Source organism: Narcine bancroftii, unplaced genomic scaffold (assembly GCF_036971445.1).
Source record: "Narcine bancroftii isolate sNarBan1 unplaced genomic scaffold, sNarBan1.hap1 Scaffold_158, whole genome shotgun sequence".
NCBI lineage: Eukaryota > Metazoa > Chordata > Chondrichthyes > Torpediniformes > Narcinidae > Narcine > Narcine bancroftii.
The window spans coordinates 10,161,406-10,170,073 of NW_027211893.1; positions in this window are offsets into that span (position 1 = coordinate 10,161,406).

Genomic DNA, 8,668 nt, shown 5'->3' on the forward strand with positions numbered 1-8,668 from the left:
AATCAGAGGCAGGGAACCAGAGGCGGGGAATCAGAGGCGGGGAATCAGAGGCAGGGAATCAGATGTGCGGAATCGGAGATGGGGAATCAGAGGCGGGGAAACAGAGGCGGGGAATCAGATATGGGGAATCAGAGGTGGGGAATCAGAGGTTGGGAATCAGAGGCAGGGAATCAGAGGCTTGGAATCAGATGCAGGGAAGCAGACGCGGGGAATCAGATGCGGGGAATCATAGCTGGCGAATCAGAGGCGGGGAATCAGAGGTGGGGAATCAGAGGCGGGGAAACAGAGGCAGGGAATCAGATATGGGGAATCAGAGGTGTGGAATCAGAAGTTGTGAATCAGAGATGGGGAATCAGAGGCGGGGAATCAGAGGCCGGTAATCAGACGCGGGGAATCAGAGGCGGGGATTCTTGAGCTGGGGAATCAGAGGCGGGGAATCAGAGTTGGGGAATCAGAGGCGGGGAATCAGATATGGGGAATCAGAGGTGGGGAATCAGGGGCGGGGTATCAGTGGCAGGGAATCAGAGACGGGAAATCAGAGGCCGGGAATCAGAGGCGGTGAATCAGGGGCGGGGAATCAGAGGCAGGGAATCGGATGTGCGGAATCAGATATGGGGAATCAGAGGTGGGGAATCATAGGCGGTGAATCAGACATGGGTAATCAGAGGCGGGGAATCAGAGGCAGGAAATCAGACACGGGGAATCAGAGGCGGGGAATCAGAGCTGGGGAATTAGATGCAGGGAATCAGAGTTGGGGATTCAGAGGCGGGGAATCAGATATGGGGAAACAGAGGTGGGGAATCAGAGGCGGGCAAATAGAGGCGGGGAATCAGATATGGGGAAACAGTGGCGGGGAATCAGAGGCGGTGAATCAGACATGGGTAATCAGAGGCGGGGAATCAGAGCTGGGGAATCAGAGGTGGGGAATCAGAGTTGGGGAATCAGAGGCGGGGACTTAGATAAGGGGAAACAGAGGCGGGGAATCAGAGGCGGGGAAACAGAGGCAGGGAATCAGATATGGGGATTCAGAGGTGGGGAATCAGAGGCAGGGAATCAGAATCAGAAGCAGGGAATAAGACGCGGGAAATCAGAGGCGGGGAATCAGAGCTGGGGAATCAGAGGCAGTGAATCAGAGGCGGGGAATCAGAGGCAGGGAATCGGATGTGCGGAATCAGAGATGGGGAATCAGAGGTGGGGAATCAGAGGCGGTGAATCAGACATGGGTAATCAGAGGCGGGGAATCAGAGGCAGGAAATCAGACACGGGGAATCAGAGGCGGGGAATCAGAGCTGGGAAATTAGAGGCAGGGAATCAGAGTTGGGGATTCAGAGGCGGGGACTTAGATATGGGGAAACAGAGGCGGGGAATCAGAGGCGGGGAAACAGAGGCGGGGAATCAGATATGGGGAATCAGAGGTGGGGAATCAGAGGCAGGGAATTAGATGTGCGGAATCAGAAATGGGGAATCAGAGGCAGGGAATCAGAATCAGAAGCAGGGAATCAGAGGCCGGGAATCAGAGGCCGGAATCAGATGCCGGGAATAAGAGGCCGGGAATCAGAGATGGGGAATCAGAGGCGGGGAGTGAGATATGGGGAATCAGAGGCTGGGAATCACAGGCGGGGAAACAGAGGTGAGGAATCAGATATGGGGAATCAGAGGTGGCGAATCAAAGGCGGTGAATCAGAGATGGGGAATCAGAGGCGGGGAATCAGAGGCAGGGAATCAAACACGGGGAATCAGAGGCGGGGAATCAGAGCTGGGTTATCAGAGGCGGGGAATCAGAGTTGGGGAATCAGAGGCGGGGTATCAGAGCTGGGGAATCAGAGGTGGGGAATCAGATATGGGGAATCAGATGTGGCGAATCAAAGGCGGTGAAACAGAGATGGGGAATCAGGGCAGGGAATCAGAGGTAGGGAATCAAACACGGGGAATCAGAGCTGGGGAGTCAGAGGCGGGGAATTAGAGTTGGGGAATCAGAGGAGGGGAATCAGAGGCCGGGAAACAGAGGAGGGGAATCAGATATGGGGAATCAGAGGTGGGGAATCAGATGTTGGGAATCAGAGGCAGTGAATCAGAGGCGGGGAATCAGATGCGGGGAATCAGAGGCAGGGAATCAGATGTGCGGAATCGGAGATGGGGAATCAGAGGCAGGGAATCAGAGGCAGGGAATCAGAGGCTTGGAATCAGATGCAGGGAATCAGATGCGGGGAATCAGAGGCGGGGAATCAGAGCTGGGGAATCAGAGGTGGGGAATCAGAGTTGGGGAATCAGAGGCGGGGACTTAGATATTGGGAAACAGAGGCGGGGAATCAGAGTCGGGGAAACAGAGGCGGGGAATCAGATATGGGGAATCAGAGGTGGGGAATCAGAGGCAGGGAATCAAATGTGCGGAATCAGAGATGGGGAATCAGAGGCAGGGAATCAGAATCAGAAGCAGGGAATCAGAGGCCGGGAATCAGAGGCCGGAATCAGATGCCGGGAATAAGAGGCCGGGAATAAGATGCCGGGAATCAGATGTGGGGAATCAGAGTCCGGGAATCAGAGATGGGGATTCAGAGGCGGGGAATGAGATATGGGGAATCAGAGGCGGGGAATCAGAGGCGGGGAAACAGAGGCGGGGAATCAGATATGGGGAATCAGAGGTGGCGAATCAAAGGCGGTGAATCAGAGATGGGGAATCAGAGGCCTGGAATCAATGGCAGGGAATCAAACACGGGGAATCAGAGGCGGGAAATCAGAGCTGGGGAATCAGAGGCGGGGAATCAGAGTTGGGGAATCGGAGGCGGGGAATCAGAGGCAGGGAATCAATATGGGAAATCAGAGGTGGGGAATCAGAGGTTGGGAATCAGAGCTGGGGAATCAGAGGCGGGGAATCAGAATTGGGGAAAAAGAGATGGGGAATCAGAGATGGGGAATCAGAGGCGGGGAATCAGACACGGGGAATCAGAGGTGGTGAATCAGAGATGTGGAATCAGAGGCGGGGAATCAGAGGCAGGGAATCAGACGCGGGGAATCAGAGGCGGGGAATCATAGCTGGCGAATCAGAGGCGGGGAATCAGAGGTGGGGAATCAGAGGCGGGGAATCAGATATTGGGAATCAGAGGTGGGGAATCAGAGGAGGGGAAACAGAGGCGGGGAATCAGATATGGGGAATGAGAGGTGGGGAATCAGAAGTTGTGAATCAGAGATGGGGAATCAGAGGCGGGGAATCAGAGGCCGGTAATCAGACGCGGGGAATCAGAGGCGGGGATTCTTGAGCTGGGGAATCAGAGGCGGGGAATCAGAGTTGTGGAATCAGAGGCGGGGAATCAGATATGGGGAATCAGAGGCGGGGAATCAGAGGCGGGGAAACAGAGGCGGGCAATCAGATTTGGGGAATCAGAGGTGGGGAATCAGGGGCGGGGTATCTGTGGCAGGGAATCAGAGGCGGGAAATCAGAGGCCGGGAATCAGAGGCGGTGAATCAGGGGCGGGGAATCAGAGGCAGGGAATCGGATGTGCGGAATCAGAGATGGGGAATCAGAGGTGGGGAATCAGAGGCGGTGAATCAGACATGGGTAATCAGAGGCAGGGAATCAGAGGCAGGAAATCAGACACAGGGAATCAGAGGCGGGGAATCAGAGCTGGGTAATTAGATGCAGGGAATCAGAGTTGGGGATTCAGAGGCGGGGAATCAGATATGGGGAAACAGAGGTGGGGAATCAGAGGCGGGCAAATAGAGGCGGGGAATCAGATATGGGGAAACAGTGGCGGGGAATCAGAGGCGGAGAATCAGAGGCGGTGAATCAGACATGGGTAATCAGAGGCGGGGAATCAGAGCTGGGGAATCAGAGGTGGGGAATCAGAGTTGGGGAATCAGAGGCGGGGACTTAGATATGGGGAATGGAGGTGGCGAATCAAAGGCGGTGAAACAGAGATGGGGAATCAGGGCAGGGAATCAGAGGCAGGGAATCAAACACGGGGAATCAGAGCTTGGGAATCAGAGGCGGGGAATTAGAGTTGGGGAATCAGAGGAGGGGAATCAGAGGCCGGGAAACAGAGGCGGGGAATCAGATATGGGGAATCAGAGGTGGGGAATCAGATGTTGGAAATCAGAGGCAGGGAACCAGAGGCGGGGAATCAGAGGCGGGGAATCAGAGGCAGGGAATCAGATGTGCGGAATCGGAGATGGGGAATCAGAGGCGGGGAAACAGAGGCGGGGAATCAGATATGGGGAATCAGAGGTGGGGAATCAGAGGTTGGGAATCAGAGGCAGGGAATCAGAGGCTTGGAATCAGATGCAGGGAATCAGACGCGGGGAATCAGATGCGGGGAATCATAGCTGGCGAATCAGAGGCGGGGAATCAGAGGTGGGGAATCAGAGGCGGGGAAACAGAGGCAGGGAATCAGATATGGGGAATCAGAGGTGTGGAATCAGAAGTTGTGAATCAGAGATGGGGAATCAGAGGCGGGGAATCAGAGGCCGGAAATCAGACGCGGGGAATCAGAGGCGGGGATTCTTGAGCTGGGGAATCAGAGGCGGGGAATCAGAGTTGGGGAATCAGAGGCGGGGAATCAGATATGGGGAATCAGAGGTGGGGAATCAGGGGCGGGGTATCAGTGGCAGGGAATCAGAGACGGGAAATCAGAGGCCGGGAATCAGAGGCGGTGAATCAGGGGCGGGGAATCAGAGGCAGGGAATCGGATGTGCGGAATCAGATATGGGGAATCAGAGGTGGGGAATCAGAGGCGGTGAATCAGACATGGGTAATCAGAGGCGGGGAATCAGAGGCAGGAAATCAGACACGGGGAATCAGAGGCGGGGAATCAGAGCTGGGGAATTAGATGCAGGGAATCAGAGTTGGGGATTCAGAGGCGGGGAATCAGATATGGGGAAACAGAGGTGGGGAATCAGAGGCGGGCAAATAGAGGCGGGGAATCAGATATGGGGAAACAGTGGCGGGGAATAAGAGGCGGTGAATCAGACATGGGTAATCAGAGGCGGGGAATCAGAGCTGGGGAATCAGAGGTGGGGAATCAGAGTTGGGGAATCAGAGGCGGGGACTTAGATAAGGGGAAACAGAGGCGGGGAATCAGAGGCGGGGAAACAGAGGAAGGGAATCAGATATGGGGAATCAGAGGTGGGGAATCAGAGGCAGGGAATCAGAATCAGAAGCAGGGAATAAGACGCGGGAAATCAGAGGCGGGGAATCAGAGCTGGGGAATCAGAGGCAGTGAATCAGAGGCGGGGAATCAGAGGCAGGGAATCGGATGTGCGGAATCAGAGATGGGGAATCAGAGGTGGGGAATCAGAGGCGGTGAATCAGACATGGGTAATCAGAGGCGGGGAATCAGAGGCAGGAAATCAGACACGGGGAATCAGAGGCGGGGAATCAGAGCTGGGAAATTAGAGGCAGGGAATCAGAGTTGGGGATTCAGAGGCGGGGACTTAGATATGGGGAAACAGAGGCGGGGAATCAGAGGCGGGGAAACAGAGGCGGGGAATCAGATATGGGGAATCAGAGGTGGGGAATCAGAGGCAGGGAATTAGATGTGCGGAATCAGAAATGGGGAATCAGAGGCAGGGAATCAGAATCAGAAGCAGGGAATCAGAGGCCGGGAATCAGAGGCCGGAATCAGATGCCGGGAATAAGAGGCCGGGAATCAGAGATGGGGAATCAGAGGCGGGGAGTGAGATATGGGGAATCAGAGGCTGGGAATCACAGGCGGGGAAACAGAGGTGAGGAATCAGATATGGGGAATCAGAGGTGGCGAATCAAAGGCGGTGAATCAGAGATGGGGAATCAGAGGCGGGGAATCAGAGGCAGGGAATCAAACACGGGGAATCAGAGGCGGGGAATCAGAGCTGGGTTATCAGAGGCGGGGAATCAGAGTTGGGGAATCAGAGGCGGGGTATCAGAGCTGGGGAATCAGAGGTGGGGAATCAGATATGGGGAATCAGATGTGGCGAATCAAAGGCGGTGAAACAGAGATGGGGAATCAGGGCAGGGAATCAGAGGTAGGGAATCAAACACGGGGAATCAGAGCTGGGGAGTCAGAGGCGGGGAATTAGAGTTGGGGAATCAGAGGAGGGGAATCAGAGGCCGGGAAACAGAGGAGGGGAATCAGATATGGGGAATCAGAGGTGGGGAATCAGATGTTGGGAATCAGAGGCAGTGAATCAGAGGCGGGGAATCAGATGCGGGGAATCAGAGGCAGGGAATCAGATGTGCGGAATCGGAGATGGGGAATCAGAGGCAGGGAATCAGAGGCAGGGAATCAGAGGCTTGGAATCAGATGCAGGGAATCAGATGCGGGGAATCAGAGGCGGGGAATCAGAGCTGGGGAATCAGAGGTGGGGAATCAGAGTTGGGGAATCAGAGGCGGGGACTTAGATATTGGGAAACAGAGGCGGGGAATCAGAGTCGGGGAAACAGAGGCGGGGAATCAGATATGGGGAATCAGAGGTGGGGAATCAGAGGCAGGGAATCAGATGTGCGGAATCAGAGATGGGGAATCAGAGGCAGGGAATCAGAATCAGAAGCAGGGAATCAGAGGCCGGGAATCAGAGGCCGGAATCAGATGCCGGGAATAAGAGGCCGGGAATAAGATGCCGGGAATCAGATGTGGGGAATCAGAGTCCGGGAATCAGAGATGGGGATTCAGAGGCGGGGAATGAGATATGGGGAATCAGAGGCGGGGAATCAGAGGCGGGGAAACAGAGGCGGGGAATCAGATATGGGGAATCAGAGGTGGCGAATCAAAGGCGGTGAATCAGAGATGGGGAATCAGAGGCCTGGAATCAATGGCAGGGAATCAAACACGGGGAATCAGAGGCGGGAAATCAGAGCTGGGGAATCAGAGGCGGGGAATCAGAGTTGGGGAATCAGAGGCGGGGAATCAGAGGCAGGGAATCAATATGGGAAATCAGAGGTGGGGAATCAGAGGTTGGGAATCAGAGCTGGGGAATCAGAGGCGGGGAATCAGAATTGGGGAAAAAGAGATGGGGAATCAGAGATGGGGAATCAGAGGCGGGGAATCAGACACGGGGAATCAGAGGTGGTGAATCAGAGATGTGGAATCAGAGGCGGGGAATCAGAGGCAGGGAATCAGACGCGGGGAATCAGAGGCGGGGAATCATAGCTGGCGAATCAGAGGCGGGGAATCAGAGGTGGGGAATCAGAGGCGGGGAATCAGATATTGGGAATCAGAGGTGGGGAATCAGAGGAGGGGAAACAGAGGCGGGGAATCAGATATGGGGAATGAGAGGTGGGGAATCAGAAGTTGTGAATCAGAGATGGGGAATCAGAGGCGGGGAATCAGAGGCCGGTAATCAGACGCGGGGAATCAGAGGCGGGGATTCTTGAGCTGGGGAATCAGAGGCGGGGAATCAGAGTTGTGGAATCAGAGGCGGGGAATCAGATATGGGGAATCAGAGGCGGGGAATCAGAGGCGGGGAAACAGAGGCGGGCAATCAGATTTGGGGAATCAGAGGTGGGGAATCAGGGGCGGGGTATCTGTGGCAGGGAATCAGAGGCGGGAAATCAGAGGCCGGGAATCAGAGGCGGTGAATCAGGGGCGGGGAATCAGAGGCAGGGAATCGGATGTGCGGAATCAGAGATGGGGAATCAGAGGTGGGGAATCAGAGGCGGTGAATCAGACATGGGTAATCAGAGGCAGGGAATCAGAGGCAGGAAATCAGACACGGGGAATCAGAGGCGGGGAATCAGAGCTGGGTAATTAGATGCAGGGAATCAGAGTTGGGGATTCAGAGGCGGGGAATCAGATATGGGGAAACAGAGGTGGGGAATCAGAGGCGGGCAAATAGAGGCGGGGAATCAGATATGGGGAAACAGTGGCGGGGAATCAGAGGCGGAGAATCAGAGGCGGTGAATCAGACATGGGTAATCAGAGGCGGGGAATCAGAGCTGGGGAATCAGAGGTGGGGAATCAGAGTTGGGGAATCAGAGGCGGGGACTTAGATATGGGGAATGGAGGTGGCGAATCAAAGGCGGTGAAACAGAGATGGGGAATCAGGGCAGGGAATCAGAGGCAGGGAATCAAACACGGGGAATCAGAGCTTGGGAATCAGAGGCGGGGAATTAGAGTTGGGGAATCAGAGGAGGGGAATCAGAGGCCGGGAAACAGAGGCGGGGAATCAGATATGGGGAATCAGAGGTGGGGAATCAGATGTTGGAAATCAGAGGCAGGGAACCAGAGGCGGGGAATCAGAGGCGGGGAATCAGAGGCAGGGAATCAGATGTGCGGAATCGGAGATGGGGAATCAGAGGCGGGGAAACAGAGGCGGGGAATCAGATATGGGGAATCAGAGGTGGGGAATCAGAGGTTGGGAATCAGAGGCAGGGAATCAGAGGCTTGGAATCAGATGCAGGGAATCAGACGCGGGGAATCAGATGCGGGGAATCATAGCTGGCGAATCAGAGGCGGGGAATCAGAGGTGGGGAATCAGAGGCGGGGAAACAGAGGCAGGGAATCAGATATGGGGAATCAGAGGTGTGGAATCAGAAGTTGTGAATCAGAGATGGGGAATCAGAGGCGGGGAATCAGAGGCCGGAAATCAGACGCGGGGAATCAGAGGCGGGGATTCTTGAGCTGGGGAATCAGAGGCGGGGAATCAGAGTTGGGGAATCAGAGGCGGGGAATCAGATATGGGGAATCAGAGGTGGGGA